At 44.0% G+C, this 17,911-nt stretch overlaps 1 protein-coding gene across 4 annotated transcripts in view; it reads right to left on the bottom strand.

Moving 5' to 3' along the window:
* The window catches only part of SORBS1 (sorbin and SH3 domain containing 1), a 218,240-nt gene that overhangs the window by 152,233 nt on the left and 48,096 nt on the right, over positions 1–17,911 (bottom strand). For 3 of the 4 annotated variants that reach the window (XM_069460039.1, XM_069460041.1, XM_069460040.1), the window contains exon 2: positions 2,746–2,834. The exons of the other annotated variant lie outside the window; for it this stretch is intronic. The gene's annotated coding sequence lies outside the window, so the exon portion shown is untranslated. The remainder of the gene's footprint in view (positions 1–2,745; positions 2,835–17,911) is intronic. 4 annotated transcript variants of the gene reach the window in all.

A 17,911-nucleotide genomic window follows, 5' to 3' on the forward strand; every position in this document is an offset into this window, starting at 1 on the left:
ACCAGATTTATCATTATGTAATCCAAAAACTAATTTTCTTGATTTGGGGGAGTCACAGTATTTCAAACTTTTTACATAAGGTAGGGTTTTATCACTATTTTTTATCACATTATCTCATTTGTATAATTCATATTTGCATAAAATGGAAACCACATTCAATAGCACGTATCTTTATTTACTTCTTAATAGGGACTTTATATGGAAAATCCACCCTTTGTCTTCCCTCTTTTCTCAATTGAAAGCCTCCATATTTCTTCCTTTCTCTCACTAAATGATCTCATCCAGGCTCATAACTTTAAATACCATCTATATGCCATCTAGGTACCAATTCCAGCCCCAGCCAAGTCTATCTCTCTATGAAAATATTAAATGGGCATCTCAAACTTAATATGGCACAACAGAACTATCAGGGGCCTTCTTTGTTCCTCATCTCAGTGAATGGCAACGTCAATCACGTAGTCAAAAACAACAGACTCATCCTTGACTCTCCTTTTTGCTCCCATTCCACATCCAATCCAGCAGGCTCTACCTTCAAAATGTATCCTGAGCCTGACCACTTTGTACCATTCTATCATCACTACCCTAGTCCATGCTCTACCCTTATCTCTTGCCTGGACCACTGGAAGGGCCTCCTACAGGTTATACCCATTCTACTCTTGCCCCCAAAGTCTATTCCCCCCACTCAGGAGCCAGAGGAATAATTTTAAACCACAAAGAAGATTACATCGAATATTCTACTCAAACTCCACTGGAATCCAATCACTCTCAGAGTAAAATTCAAACTCCTTATCATTGCCTACACAATCTGGCTCCCACCTACCACTCTGATCTCATTTCATATCACTCTGCCTCCCTACAACAACCCCAGCCCAAGTCCAGCCAAACTGGCTGCCTTCCTGTCCCCCTATCATGCCAAGCTCATCCTACATCAAAGAACTGTCTTCTCACTTGCTATTCCCTCTGCCTAAACACTCCTCCCCAGATTCCTTTATTCCATTTGGGTCTCAATCTTTCCCTCCCTGTCTCTCCCTTCCCCACACCCCTCCCTTATTCCTTCCACTCCTCCTACCCTCCCCTCCTCCCCCGCCATACCTTTTCAGATCATTCTTTCGAAAAGAGCCCCTCCAGCCCCTTATCCTGTTTTATTTTTTTTTCATAGCACTTATTACTACCTGAAATTATATTATCTATTTATTTTGTTTGCTTCATTCATAAAATATTAATACTTAGTGAACCCCCATCAGATGTGAGGTGCTCTTCTAAGGGCTGAGGATATAGCAGTGAACAAGACAAGCAAAGATCCCTGCCCTCACAGAGCTTGCATTCTTATTCACCAGCCCCACTCAAATCTAAGCTCCAGGGAGGCACAGACCCACAGTCTGTCTTGTGACCACTGAATCCCCAGTGCCCAGAGCAGTTCCTTGGCATAGAATAAAAATGCGTATTTGCTGAATGAATAAATGTCCTGCAACCTGAGGCCACCTGCTTCCCTGAGGACTTCCATGGCAGAGCTCTTCCTGCCTACCATGGTGTCTCCTTGGACAGAGCAGTCTGGACAGCCAGCTTCCCATGGCTCAGCTTGTTCCCGAATGCTGGGCCTGCTGTCCTGACTGACTGTCCTTGCTTCCTGCTCCAACACCCAGCACGTTGTACGCTCACTGGGTCACATGAGCACCGGATCCACATGGTAGGAGCTGATCAGGTTGTCAGTGTTAAACAGGTCAGCTTTTCTCTACAAAGAGTAGCTGGAATCAAGATGCATGGGTCATTCTGCTTCCCTGGCCCAAGACCTTCGACATCAACTAGCATCACACCTTGAAGCACTCTCATCTCAGCAGTGGAACACACTGTTATTAAGGACATATTTTTGCCTCTTTCAACTGTCATAGAGGCAAGACGTTTACCTGCTGTGATGAGTGATTAAGTTCTTTCAAAAAAGGAAGCACATTTGTTAACTGTGAAATTATCTGATCTCAAATAAAAATGAAGGTAATTGTGAAAGGTAGTTAATTCACCTTTCAAGAAAACGGCAACTATAATGGTAGGAAGGGAAAAAAAGAAAATGCAAATCTCTTGAAGAATTACTCTGAAAGTCTCAGAAAATAAGTATTTAAAACCCACATTTCCAACATATGTGTGTTTACATTTCAATGTATTTGTTAGCTCAGAAGTGTCCTGCTCTAATACCCTCTCTTACGGGATTAGCAGATGAAGGTGTCTAGGAACATTACAAAAGCAAAGGCAGGAAGCCCCCAGCTAGTGGTCAGTTGAAGTGGGCTGGGTTTGGCAGCTATTTCTTCCTACAGCTGGAACTTCAGTTTGAAAAGGTATGTTATAAAGTTAATAAAGTATAGAAGGTGGAGGGAAGATTTGCCTTGCTCTACATCTCACAGCCAAATAGTGTCACCTTATATTTGCCCAGTACTGTGTTCCCTTCAAAGCATTCTTGCACATATTATCTTTTTAGTCTTCAAAGCAAGCAACCCTGGGATATAAACAGGGCAGTATACATTTCTCCATTTGGGGCCCCAAGAGGTCAAACAATTCACTTAAGATCCCACAGTAAAAGTGGCAGAACCAAATAGGTACCAGAATACCAGAACCCAAGTACACCTAGGCCCAAGCCCAGCATCCTTCCTTCTATAATAGAAAGGACAGAAGGTTCTCTGCAAATCACATTCTACAGTCAAATGGAAGTGTTTCCCTTCACTGCGGCAGAGGAGGAAAAAAAACACATATATTCACCAGTGGCTTAAGGTGGTGGGAAGATGCATTGGTCTTGGAGCTCTGGGCAGGGGGAGGGTTTCACAAACTCTTCCAACAGACGGCAACTCCTGCAATGACAAATGTACAAAATACCTGGTGTGAATCACAGGCAGTCTATGGCCTTTCCCCAAGGGGACCCATCCAAACACCGATTGCTGGGCACCCCATTTAGGTTCAAGGTCCCATCTTTTTTTAGCCCAACTCCCTTCCTCACTCTGACTTCCCAAATAAAACAAGAATCTTCAATTCCCCAGCTGAAATGGTCCCCATTAGAATTACAGGATCTTGGGTAGAAAGAGCTTTAGAGATCATCTTTAACAGCAGTCACAAACTGTGAAAGCACAATGGGTTACATCTAGTCTGTAGAGGTATTATATTTCATCTGCAGGTATGTTTAGAAAACGTGAGCCAAACTTAAAAATCAGAGCTGTCACACAAAAACCCAGCTTTCTGGCTTCTCTTTAAAAAAAAAAAAAATCAGAAGATCTGTCACACAGATCTTGGCCCACATTAATGTCTGACAATGATCAGCTGGTTCTAAGTAGCAGTTACCTTTCACAGGCAAGCTTGGCTGCTCCAATATGCTGCAGTCCCCACCATTCCCTACTGTCTCCTCAACACAGAGAAGAACTGCAGTTGTCATTTATCATTTCCCTTGCATTATTATTTTTTTTGTGGTACAGAAATATCTTCTTCTACTTATGATTCTAATGAAAGTGGAAAACAAACGAAAAGGGGGCCAAGTTCCAAAAAAAAAAAAAAAAAAAAAATGATAGCACACATATAGCAACTCAAGTTGGTAGCCTAACTCCTGCAAACATTTGCAACCCCTGAACAAGCACGACACTCCCATTTTGCAGGAGTGTAAACAAGAACTGACTTGCCCATTCCCAGTAAGAGGTAGAGCTCATTCTAGAACCTAGGTCTCTTGACTGCCAATCCAGGACTCTTCCACTAGGCCCTACTACATAGTAGTCTTATACTATGAAAGTAAACATAGCTGGGCACAGTGGTGCATGCCTATAATCCCAGCTACTCAGGAGGCTGAGGCAGAAGGATCACCTGAGCCCAGGAGTTTGAGGTTGCAGAGAACTATGATGAGGCCACTACACTCCTGCCTAGGTGACCAGAGCAAGATCCTGTCTCTAAAAAAATAAAAAATAAAAATAAAATAAACAAATATGCACAAAATTAACTAATGAAAATTAAATCAAAATTAATACTTAGCTTTAAGAGAAGTATTAAAGTCAAGGAAATACAGTTGAAGGATCCCACCCACTTTCTATTATACTAAAATGCTTGCCATACCTTTATTTGTCACCAAAGAATATAAGAGTAAATTATATCAGGTTCCCTAAGGGTTTATTTCTTAATGGAACATTTTTCAAAAATTTCACTACTTTAAGTACAAACAACAACAACAAAAAGTCCACAAATACTATGCATCTAATACTTCAAAAATGCTCAGTTAATGTCCCAAACTGTCTGGAACACTCTTTATGCTAGGAAAATCTCCCTTAATTTGCATCTTCACACTAGAAAAATCTTCCTGAATATGCATCTTGAATATAAGACTGTAAATAAGTGTATATACCAGGGACTAGTACTGTAATAAATGAGCAATGTTCAACTATAAGATCTTGGTGGAAATTATTTATATCACCCCTACAAAGAATTTATTGATTCATTCACTCAACAAATATTTACTGAATCCTATTACACGCCAAGCCATGTGCAAGGTGATGGAAACACAAAAGTGAACAAGACCCTTAAATTGTTCTATCTGAATAAAAGACAGATCCAGGCACTCAAAATGAATCATAAAACAATGGGTAAGCGAAACGATCTGGGTATGCACGCGTGTTACGGGAGCACTGAGCAGGGGCACCTAAGACTTCCTAGCGTGGACAGAGGCCTGAGGAAACCCTAAAGCTTGGATGGGAGCGGACCAGACTTGGGGGTGGTGGGTTGGAGGGGGTGGGGATGCAGGGAAAGTGGAACAATATAAGCAAAAGCAAGGAGGTGAGAACAGCGCCTCCAATTCGGTCTAGTCCAGATCCCGTATTACCTCTGGGTCTTAAGAAACCCCTGCCTTATGCCACATGACCCAACGTCTGCTGAGAGCTGATGTGGGCCCCACATATGCACTCTCACAAGTTTATCTCAACAAGTGCCCACATCAAGAATGCCACCAATTTGGCCCTGTTCCCCAGCAATGCCTACCTATGACTCCCTCAGGACAACCAATGATGTCCCAGAGTCTGCAGGGCCCAAGAGACGTGGTGGTAGAAACACTGAGCTTTTCATGATATCTCTGAGAAGACACTAAATGAAGATGTTTTCTTGTGCCAGTCACAAGACTGCTATTTCCCCCCCAGGGCCTGGACTTCCACAGCTTAGAATCCACTGTGCACTCAAGCCTCAAGTAGGAGCTTTGTTAAAAAATGTCCCAGAGTATTTGCCCACCAAAATCCCCACGTGGAGTGCTCCTTTCCTTCACAGATAAGGGAGAGATGAGCCGCCAGCCCTGATCCAGGCTGAAGCAAAGTCAGGGGAAAGCACTCCGAGAAAACAAGCTGGAAAGCGGTACGCAGGGGAGCAGAGGCCAAACACATGGCCGTGGCCATGGTCAGGGGTCAGGGTTCAAGGCCAGTATGAGGAAACAAGGAGGCAGAATTCACCCAAAGAGTGGGAAGAGCAACGCTGGATCTGTAACTGGTGGGCAGGTTCCCAAATCTGGCTGAAAATTAGAATCATCTGGAAAACAAAACACAAATTCCCTAGGCCACTAAATCAGAGTCTTTGATTTGGAGGCTCGGGCATTGTTCAAAAGCCCCTACAAGTGATTCTGATGCCCAGCAAGAAAAGGTTATATTTCACCCAGAGGCCTCAGAAGTTTCAGAACAATCTCTTCGAGGTCATTAATTCAGCAACCTCCAGGAAGAATCTAAGGATTCAGATTTTAGGGGCGTTGCATATTCTTAGTACGTTTGCTCACTCTGCATTGCATTGACTCCCATCACCTAACTTCTTTTTATTTTAAATAAATAAAAAAAAAAAAATGCCAGCAGCCAGAATAGCAATTGGGTAAGCGAAGGGGGCCTTTCTCTTTGCCCCAGTCCCTTGCATACCATGACCCAATGTCTGCCTCCAGGTACACTATCAGGGACAGTTTATCTCCATCTCAGCAGTGGATCTGAGCCTTCATACACCTGTGTAGCTTCACAAAGGATCTGGGAGCATCCAGTCATCAAGGTGGCCTTCGAGGAACAGCTCCAAGGCACAGAGCACTCTGGTCAGGTTCTTCATGCCCACCAAAGGGCAGGACACTGCAGATCAATGCAAAATCCTGGAAATTTGCCAAGTCGGCAGAGCACTTCTCTTTCCAGATTTCCACTTTGTGGTCATAATATGGCCTATGCAATCTCAAGCCAAAAATGGCAAAGTAAATGCTGTGTACCGCAAAGATAAGAAATTGGAGTAAGCTGGCTCCCTGAATGGACCAGCCCGGAGAGAGCTCTTCTCCAACATCACCAGGTGCCATCAGGTGACCTTCAGAGAGCCAACACCAGAGAAACCCACAACTGACCAAAGTCAGCCTTCCTGATTGCAAGGCCCAGTGGCAATCCACACCATCCTTCAACAGAACAAGGAGACAGTCAGTCATCCCCATCAACCTAAGGGCCCTCGCCATGAGCCATAATGCAAATTTAGAACTGCAGCGTAGGGGAGGAAGCCTAGGAAAAGCTCAAGACAATCATTTGCCCCCTTCTGATGGACCTCAGTTTGTAAGAGATCCATTCATTATTCCTGCAGTAGTGTTACATCCTGGCCTTAAAGAAAACATTCTCTGACCCAATCCTCCAAAAGACATCACAAGAGTAATTCCAGGGCCTGCCAAAGACCTTGAACCATCACCTTCCTCATCTATAGCCTCTTCTCTACCCCATCTCGAACAAAGATCAATAGTGGCTGTTGTGAAAGTCACCTCGGCCACCCTCTTTCCTACCATCAATCCAGACCATCCAACCCACTCTAGACCAATGGAAGCCTCTCCGATTCCATGTTCTCACAGCACCATGGATCTCTCCTTCCTGGCATGTATCACTTGTATTTTTACATTGTTGTTCCACTAACTTATGCATGGGCAAGGATCCGTATCATCATCTTTGTTTTGCCTTTTTGCTGTTTTGAGGTTTTAAGGGATCTTTTATTTAACTGGCTAATTACTGTATCCCAATATAGTGCCTTGAAGCCCTCCAGGTTCCTTTAAAATATACCCCAAATTTCATTCTGCCCAGCTCAGACTTCTTGGCCTCTCTTCTTGTCCTGAATCCAAGGCCCAAGGTGCTTCCTGAGCTAATGGCAGACTCTTTCTCCCTCCACAAATTCCAACTCCTCCATCAACAAACTCAGATGGTTCAGGCCTGAAAATCCCCAACTGGCCTTGAGGCTGACTAACGTGAGAAAACAAATCAGAATAATTATCTATTTCCTTTTCATGCAGTGTTTTTTCAAATCATTGCATTCATTATTTTATTTAAGATGACATTCTAATATGCAAAATGAATTCCTTTTTTGACCTTGAAAAGGCCTTCCCTATTTCCCAGGACAAACCCAACATCCTCAGGACCTGAACCTGGCTGAAGCTTCCAAGGTGCTCAATGCCGGGGTGGTGCCCACTTCCCAAGTGCCCTCGACTCTGTCCCCATGCCCAGCTGTCCTCCTCCCGCACCCACTGGCAGATGAAAGTGGGTCCTTGGGAGTTTTTTAAAGCTCTCCCACCTACTCCAGAGATCCAGTAGGAGGGAGAAGGAATGTTTCCAAGTTCTCTGAATGACACAAAGCTCATAAAGTACAACAAAATTAGTTGAAAAATAGCAAAATGAGTTTAACTTCCCACCTTAAAAAAAAAAAAAGCACGCCTACTTTGAATGATTCACAGTGACTTCATATTTTTTCCTCCACTAGGATATGCATTCTTCCTCCCAAAGCTGATGGTTCTCCCCATCCTAAGACAGTGTAGAACCAGGTCTTCACAAATACCTGTTCTGATTTGGGGCCCCCTCAAGAGATCTTGACAAAGCCCAGAGCACCCCCTGCAGACTGGTCCTTCCCCCATGGTCTTTGCATGTGCAGTTCTGTCTGTCTACAAAGCTCTTTCCTGGTGTCTTGCCATGGTAGGAGCATTCTCACCTTTTGAGACCTCAGATCAAATATCATCTCTTGACTGAGGCCAGCCCTGACCACCTAACCTTACATCCCCCCAGCAAAAATCACTTTCCTAGTGGAACCTATCACGATCCGTAAATATCTTACTTATTCATGTTCCCTTCCAGCAACAGGAAGTTTGCCCAACTTGTTCACTGCTTTTACCCCAGCACTCCAAAAATTCCTGGCACATAGCAGGTGCTCAGTAAAATGATGCTGAGAGGATGGGTGTGAATGAGGAAGTGGAAGCAGGCCAGTGAGAACAGGACTGACAGCTCTCCAAAGATGCCCCATGGCATGACTTCATCATGGTCTCTGGGATGGGTCTCCCGGTTTCCCTTACCTTTATTCTTCTCAATCCTGTTGCCACTTAGATACTGGTTCCACCACTGTATACTGCCCACCCCACCCCACCCATTCGGACTGGGGTGTTATCCTGGAGATTCAATTCCCACATTTGGCTTCTCCTAGTGTGTTTCCATTCAGCCATCCTCACCTTGAAAAACTCAGACATCCATCGGGGGCACTGATCTTCTATGACCTCAAGACCCTCAGGGATCTGGTACAAACCCACCCCTTGAGCCGTATCTCCAATACCCCACTTCACCCTCCATCACAGCCAATGAGCTCACAGCTCAGCTCTATGGACCCACCATTTCTAAAGTCGAAGCCTTTGCTTAGGCCTCTCCTGCTCAAAACGTTCTTCTGCTGCCTCATTTCTCACAAGCTCCCTTTCATCACTCAGCCTCCCCACCCCCAGGATGGTTCTGGTGCTCTTGCCTTCTGCCCCACAATCATGATATTTACCTTCAATATCCTGAAGTTATCTCTCATCTGTGTTTCCCCCAACTGACTGTCCCTTGATGGTCAGGGCACTAACTCATCCCTGTTGGTCCTGAGCCTGGCACACAGGGGCACTCAATAAATATACACTGAACTGAACCGAATCAGCTTGTTTTCTCCTTTACAATTCCCACTTCCACAGTGAGTCCTTGAAGAATCTTAGCACTCAGTGCAAGTAACAAAATATTCTCTTGTTAAGCATGTTTATTAAAGCCAACTGAAAAGAAATAGGTGGGGTGGGGTTTTTGCCCCCCAAAGACAGTAGCACTCTAACACCCAGGCTGCAGTACAGTGGCACAATCATAGCTCATTGTAACCTCAAACTCTTGGGCTCAAGGGATCCTCCTGCCTCAGCCTCCCCAGTAGCTGGAACTACAGGCACACACCACCATGACTGGCTAATTTTTTTTTCCTAGAGATGGGGTCTCGCTATGTTAACCAGGCTAGTCTCAAACTCCTGGCCCCAAGTGATCCTTTTGTCCTGGCCTTCCAAAGTGCTGGGACTATAGGAGTGAGCCACCATGCACAACCTGGGGTGATAGTTTTATCATCATCATTATCATCATTATTATAAAATAGAAAACCTGACTGATGAGAGCCAGAAAGGTATGGTACTAAGAGTATTGGTTTGGGGTTCAAGACTAGAGCTTGCTAGCAGTATAATCATGGGTACGTCATGTTCCTTCTCTGGCCCTAAGTTTCTTCCTCTGTAAGATGAAAGGGCCAGTCAGACACAAAAAGTCTCATACTATATGATTCCATTTACATGAAATGTTCAGAATAGACAAATCCATAGAGACAGAAAGTAGATTAGTGGTTCCTGGGGGAGGAGGGGAATGGGGAATGAAGGCTAATGGATCTGGGCTTCTTTCTGGAGTAATGAAAATGTTCTGGAATTAGTAGTGATGGTTGCACCCTTCTGTGAATATACTTAAAAAACACTGAACTGTCTACTTGAAAATGGTTAAAACAGTAAATTTTGTGTTGTGTGAATTTTATCTGAATGAGAGCGAGCACGAGAGTACGTGCACGTGTTAGACTAAAACAGAGGTTGAAAGCCGGAGGCGCGGCATACCAAGCCTATGGCATGTTCTTTAGACCTAAACAGTTTTCAGCGTACTCACACAAATGATTTTAAAGCCAAAGATCATCTTGATTGTGGTGATTATACAATCTGCACATGATAAAATTGCACAGGACTACATGCACACCCACACACAAATGAGTGCACATAAAAACCAGCGGAATCTGAATAAGGACCGTTGATTGCAGCAGTGTCAATTTCCTGGTTTTGATGCTGTGCTAGAGCTATGCAAAATGCTGGCCCAGGGGGAAGCAGGGTGAAGGGAGTAACGGACCCCTTAGTATCTTTTTTTTTTTTTTTTTTTTTTGCAATTTCTTGAGTCTATAATTATTTTTCAATTTAAAACAAATTATAAAGCCAAAGATTTTACAATTTTAAAGTGTGGCTTCTCCTTACAAATAACATGGTCTGGTAACACTGGGCCTCAAGGATAACGACCGGATGGAACTGGGTAGTAGCTACTGCCCTTTAGGCCACGGCTCTCAGCTTCATCTCCCTAACACCCAGGCCAAGCGTCGGCTGCCATTTACCCTGGTGGCATACACTGGTTTTTCTCTTAGAGAAGAGAAATATTTCTCCGTCAACAACAGAAAACGAAAGACCAAGAGTCTAGTGTTTCCAGAAAAAAGAGACACTGCACCATTTTTGTGAGAGGGAAGAACATTCCTAAGAGTTTGATTTGCAATCTCTCACCCTTCATCCCATGCTACCTCCCTGACCTCTGAGTACTTGCAGTTTGGACCCCTGGATTATAATTCTTTAAGACCAAATTTCTTACTCTAAGTCAGCAAATAAATTTTAGAGCCAAACCACTATAAAAGAATACAGCTTAAGGACACAGTATCTCATTCTCCCCTAAATATTTTGGTTCTTTCATCTCACGTTCCTGAGAACACAGGTCCTGCTTTTAGCCACCAAAAGGAAAGGTTCCACCCCTTATGCACGATCACATCCAGAAAAATAAGCTGGGTTTCTTTTCTCCACTGAAACTGCAGTTCTATTTAGTAGGGTAGGGGAAAGAGCCTTAAGGCATGCACTCCCCACCTTTCCTACACCACCACCCCCCCAACCCCCCAAAGAATGTGCTTGGAATGCAACTGTCCCTGAAAAGGGAGCTGGGCACAGTCACAGAGAACCCAAGTAAATTGTCCAGTGGGTGCTTTTAGTGCAGCTACAGCATTTCCAACCAGGCTACACAGAAGGATCACCTGGGGCTCCAGACTGATTGAGGAATTTTAATATCCTCCTCCTCGGGTGACATGCGTGCAGACTGCCCAGCATCAGTGATCCTGAAAACTGGGACCCTTTGCTACCTGGACAGTGGGCAGGATGCACCTTTCCAATTGTCCTGTGTGGAGGCCTCCAGGTGCGGGTACCCATTAAGCCCCTGAAAGACGGCTAGAGTGACTTGAGATGTGCTGTAAGGGTAAAGCACACGTGGGATTCTGAAGTCTTGGAATAAAAAAAAACAAGAATATAAAATATCTCATTGATTTTTATATGATATATTGAAATAATAATATTTTGGATATACTGGGTTAAACGAAACATGTTGAAATTAATTTCGTCTGTTTCTTTGTATGTTTTTAATGTGGCTACTACAAAATCTTAAAATTACTTATGTGGCTCATATATTTCTGCTGCACAGCCGGCTCAAGGAGACCTTCATCATTCTAGTGTGTGGATTACAGTCACAATGGAAAAGGCAAGGAAGCTGGCCATGCTGGTCTCCACCTACCAAATGTGTGATGCTAAGCAAGTTTGCAAGCTCTGTGATGTTGTGTCCTCCCCTGTACATGGGCATGATAACACCCAGCACACTGGGCTGCTGGTGAGAGCAAGTAAAAGAATAGAGCTGCAAGCACCTACCGTGCACCCTTTCACAGCTGGTGCGCAACACCTGCACACTGCCTGCCCTTCCTCCTTCCCCAGCTTCCTTCACAACATAAAATCTGGACCCAGGATCATCTGGCATCAAATTTACTAACCACGCGTCCAGTTATGCACAGTGCCAGCAGGTAGCACAGTGGTTCTCCATCTACAGGATACAAAGGAATCACCTGGGGAGCCGGAACACCACCCCTCCCCAGAGATTCTGATACTATCCACCTGGTATGGGGCCAGACTTATGCATTTCTCACAAGCACCTCGGAACATTCTGATGCCCATGGCAAGAAGTCACTCTGAAAACACTAACACAGCTGAGAAGTTGTGACCAGCACTGGCAGGACTGTCTCAGTACCTTTCGGGCCCACAGTCAAGGCAGGTCAGCCTGAACACAGGCGGCTGTCCCCTATGGAGACACCAGGAACTGGTCATAGGCCTTTCCAGCAGAGGGCTGCTTTCCTGAGATCTTTTAAACCTGGGTAGGAAATCACACAGTCTGCCCTGGGCATTGTTTTCAGCATCAGAGGGCAGCTGACACTTCAGGGTGATCAAAAAATATGGACAACTTCAAGGAACCCGACAGTTTGGCCAGTAGGCTAAAAAGACTATGCTGGAGACGAGGATGGTGGCACATGCCTATAGTCCCAGCTACTGGAGAGGCTGAGGTGAGAGGACTGCTTGAGCCCAGTATAACGCGCTAAGATCATACCTGTGACTAGCCACTGCACCCCAGCCCGGACAATGTAGCCAGATTCCATCTCTAAAAATAAAATAAAATAAAATAAATAAGACTGCCACTTAGTACTCCCAACAGCAACATATGAGAAGGCCCAGAGCAAGTCCTTTTTCTGCCCTTGCCTGGTACTCAATTGTACCAACTATTGCCTGAACATTCTAGATGTCACTCTTCTAAATGTCACCCTTCTGTAGAAGCGCTGCTCTGCTCTTCTAGGAGCCAACAGAAAGGAATTCCATGAACAGACCTTTAAGTCCCAGCAGCCTGTTTATTCTGTGGCCTTTACTCAAAGAAGTCATCTCGCTGAACGCAGCTGAAGGCAGATCAGTTCAACCCCAGGAGGCTCTCTGACAGAAGAAAGCACTCTCTTTATCTAAGCCAACAGTCACCGCTCCTTCCCTTGGTTTAAAAATCCTCTCTGTGCTAAACCACCTCCATCTCAAACCGGTACAAAAGAGCGATTTCTTAGAGAACAAAAATTAAAATCTCCTTCCCCAGTAATATTTCTGTCAGTAAAATGTAGCCTAGAAACTCAATCCTTTCTGCCTTCTTAAAGTCAATTTCCTTTCTATTTATGGAAAAAAGTACAATCTGAATGAATTGCCACATTTTCCCACTAAATCCAAACAGCTTCAAATTATTTTTGAAAATAGGGTAAGAAGTAAATAAGCACTGAATCTGAGAACTCTGACATATTTGTTTATTTTTAACACAGGAAAATGATCTGGGGTTTGTGCAGAATGTAGTAACATGAAATACATGCTGACTCCAGCACATCAGCCCTGCTCCCCGACAGAGCGTTTCGGCCAAATCACCCACCTTCCAGCCTCTGCTCCCAGACAGAACACACCCGTGTAACCTGAACACAGCCGGGTCTCCAAGTAGCCCAGTCTCCACTCGGTGGCCAAACAAGGAAGAAATCCAACCCCAATATAACAAAAATTAAAGTGTTGTTAGATCTCTTGTTGAATACCAAAGAGGGGAATCAAATTTTTAATTCCTAAGCAAGTATCTTTAAAATCCTTCCTCCTTCTCTATCACTTAGTACCCCATGCACAGACAGCAGCTGCTCCTCTAAAAAATCTCTACTTTTCATCTCCCTGCTCTCTCCCAGCTGATAACCACTTTTCTTGCCCTCCTCTTTTCCTTGAGCCTCCACTCCTTCTTCTCTCCCACAAGTATTGGGCCTTTTCAGATACAAGTTCAGGCCCTCTTTACACACACACACACACACACACACACACACTTTGACCGTCCGTCCACACCTCCTGGTTCTCCAATTCAGCTTCTACTCATTTCCCTGACTCTATATGAAAAAGGCCCAGGAACTGAGCTAATCAAGAGAAAATTCTTCTTAGAAGGTAGAGTTCCTGGGAAAGATGAATAATGCCCAACAGAATTCTCTTTAGCAGAGAGAAGATGAGAAAGTCCATGAACACTCACAGTGGCACATGCCAAGGGGTAGTGGGTAATACAAGTTAATGACTACTAGTGCTAAATGTCACCACCCAGATCAGCTGGGCTCAGCTTCGGAAGAGATGCGCTTTATATCCAAGTTAAACCGCTGCTGGAGAGAGAATCCCAGGACAGCCATTAATAAACCATACCACCTTGGCTTCCAAAAGCTTCCCATAACACATTGCCTGGCTATGTCCATCTCTACGTTAGCTGGGATAAAATAGTACACAAAGAGGGGTACTTCCCAGGTCTCTGTCTGTAGCAGAGACTCATCTTGGCGCTTAGAGAAGTTAATGAGGATCTGAACGTGACGAACTGTGGACCTGGTACCACGAGGAACTTCTGAGATGGTTCTGCTTATGCAAATGGTTCATTCCTTCCTTCATCATACACCAGACATGCAGTTTGGGAGGCAGTGAAGAAGAAAACAGAAACTATAATGAAAATGACCCAGCCTCTACTTTCAAGGAAGCAAACAGAGGAGATGAGAACCGCCCCAGGTAAAAACTGATTAAGAGTTGTGTCTGGTTGTGAAGGGAGCTAAGAGGAAAGATAAAAGACAGCCATGTGGCACAGGAGGAACACTCACCCAACTGTGGCTCTGCCGTGGATTAACTGTGTGGCCTTGGGCAAGTCCCTGCACCTCTCTGAACCTATTTCCTTTTCTACAAAATGAAAGGGCTGGCCACAGGTGATCCAAGTTCCTTCTGGGCACTGACATTCCACAGCACTATGATTTTAAGCCTACCTGCCGTGGGGGTGACGCACAAATAGGTGGGGAGATGGGAAGACAGAAGGAGGAGTACAAATTCTTCCAAAATCTTAACTATTGATCAATGACTGTAGCTCTAAGAAAACAGTTGTCAAGTGTGGTCAGCAGTCACAGGTCAGTTTCTGGGCCCATTAATCTTAGTAACAGAAGGATGTGCATGCTGTACTTCAAGCAGGCTGTTCGCTTACAGGCCACATTGAAGATAAATTAAGGACAATGACTTCCTTCCACTGTGGTGAGACCTTCCCCGTCCTAATGAAGGCCAGAGTTCATTATCCCTGGTCTTGCAGGTGAGCAGACAGGCTCTCAGGGTCTGAATGATTCCCTGAGACCCACAGCTTGGCAGTAGCAAAACCAACAGAAAAGCCCGGATTGTCTGACTCCCCACCTAACATTAAAGGCCAATTAGATAACTGCGTGGGATTGCGACAAAGCATGAACACATAGAACCCCCACGCAGACTCACCTAACCGGTCCAAGAGGACGGGGGAGGACTTTGCAAGGGGAGTCAGGAGCAGCCTTTTCTTCCTCCACCACCTTGACAAGCAGGTTGGTCACCAGCCGTGGGAGTTGGTACCCACATGCTATCCTGTTATATGTACAAATTCCTGTGTTTGAGCAATGAAGATGGTGGCTCATACTCTAGAGATGAAGACCTTAACCAGAGGTCCAACTAAAATTACACGCAAAGACTCCAGGCATATATATATATACATGTGTGTGTGTGTGTGTGTGTGTATCAATGGGCAATCTTTAAACACTCCAGTGCCTCACTTTTCTCACCTGTAGAATAGAGAGAACAACAGTACCTACACTTGATAGGGTTATGATGAGGGTTAAAAGAGGTAATAGATGTAAGTGTTTAGTACAGTGTCTACAATACAAACGTTAGTCACTATCACTATAACTTTTCTGGAGAAAGTGTCCAAAGCTTTCATCAGATTCTCAAAGGGGTCTATGATCCCATAAAAATTAAGAATACCTGTTCTACACTCCATCCTTGGAATGAAACTGAGGATTATCAGGGAAGAGAAGTACCTCTTCTAGCTTCCTTACCTCTCCAGAAGAAAGGGATCTGAGGCTTTCTATGCCCTCTACTCCTAGAGGGCAGGAAAAAAAGAACTTGAACTGCACGGGAGGCAATAAATCATTTCTGTGGCTGGGAAATGCCTCCTCGGACTCACTAAGGTCCCAATCTAAAAGTGGGAAATTAGAAAAGAGAGAATGAAATCCCAACTCCAGTTTCTACACACTTAGGAGTAGACCCAGGACCCCCTGGGCCTGGCCTGGCAGAGCAGGAGCAGGAGCTTCTGGCACCGTGTCCCGGCCCCTCCCTTCCAGGTGTCTGGTCCCCTTGTCTGCACCTCCTCTGAGGAACTGTGCAGACAGAGTGGGCTAACTCCACATAGACAGGAGGGCGATGGGTTGGGATGTGAATATGATCCAAAGCTCAGGTCCTGGTCTGGAAAGCACCAATTAAGAAGGAAAAGAATTAAAGGAAACAGGTAAGAGGAAGGCAGCAATTTAAATCCTGGCTGTGCTGCTTTCAGGCCTCATGACCTTGGACAAATTATTCAACCTCTCTGAGCCTCGGTTTCCCCACTAATAAAATGGTGGGCTAATTAACAGTCTTTGCTTCACAGAGGAGATGTAAGGATCAAATGAGATAGTCTGTGTAGACAGTTAACTCAGTATCTGGCACATCGTAAGTGATCAGCCTATTAGTGCCAACTACTATGACAGTGATGAAGGATGATGATAGTGATGAAGGATGATGATAGTGATGAAGGATGAGGCAGACCAAGGTTAGCACAGTCACAAAGACTTACTGTTTCACTGGTTTTAGGTTGTTTAGATATTCCATTAATAACAAAGTCAAGGCAGTTTGTGGTAAGAAATACCAGTGTCAGAGGGAATTCAGGGTCCTGGGTCTAAAATACGGAAGAGCTCTAATTGCAGAACCTCAACCTCGGGTCCTCAGAATGTTCCACTCAGGTAGAAATGAAGGTGGAGGATGTAGATGAGTGTCTAGCAGAAGGGCAAACCCCAAACATCACGTGTCTTTACTCTCAGCTGGAACAACAGCAACTTTATGAAGTAACCCAGGTGACTCTAACAGGCACTTAAGTCTATCTTTAATTGATAAACAATTGGGAATATATTATTACTTAATAAACAGTGTTGGGCTAGATGAAATCTGTCAAAGCAAGAGATATTTAGAAAAAAATACATAAGTATAAAAATAAAAGGACATCTTTGATGGCAAAAAGACTGGGAACAACAGTTCCCATGGCAGCCCTGGCTCCCAAGGTCCCTAAACCCCAATCTGTTAGCCTTCCTGCATTCTCTAGACCTTGTTATCCCATTGTCAACAAATGAATTTGAAAGCAACCACACTTCTTTACAAATAATTTTCTGTAATATGAAAGTAATACATGTTCCTCAAAAAACTAAAAATAGAACTACCATATGACTAAGCAATCCCACTGCTGGGTACATATCCAAAGGAGGGGAAATCAGTATATGGAAAAGACACTTGCATTCCCATGTTTATTGCAACACTATTCACAATAGCCAAGATTTGGAATCAACCTAAGTGTCCATCAGTGGATGAATGGATAAAGAAATTGTGGTACATACACACAATGGAATATTAGATAGCCACAAAAAAAGAATGAAATTCTGTCATTTGCAATAATATGGATGGAACTGGAGAACATTATGGTAAGTGAAATAAGCCAAGCACAGAAAGACAAATCTCACATGTTCTCATATATACGAGGGAGCTAAACTAAAACAATTGATCTCATGGAGACAGAGAGTAGAATGATGATTACCAGAGGCTGAGAAAGATAGCAGGGAGGTGGGATAAAATGGGGGTGGTTAATGGGTATAAAAATACAGTTAGGTAGTTAGAATGAACAAAATTTGATAGCACAACAAAGTGACTATAATCAACAATAAGTTATGGCATACTTTAAAATAACTAAAAGAGTAGAACTGGAATGTTCCTAACACAAAGAAATGATAAATGCCTGAGGTGATGGATACTCCAATTGCCCTGATTTGACTAATTCACATTGTATGCCTGTATCAAAATATCACATGTACCATAAAGATATATAACTATTATGTACCCATAAGAATTTAAAGA

The sequence above is a fragment of the Eulemur rufifrons genome, chromosome 28 (genome assembly GCF_041146395.1).
Source record: "Eulemur rufifrons isolate Redbay chromosome 28, OSU_ERuf_1, whole genome shotgun sequence".
In the NCBI taxonomy this organism is placed as follows: Eukaryota; Metazoa; Chordata; class Mammalia; order Primates; family Lemuridae; genus Eulemur; species Eulemur rufifrons.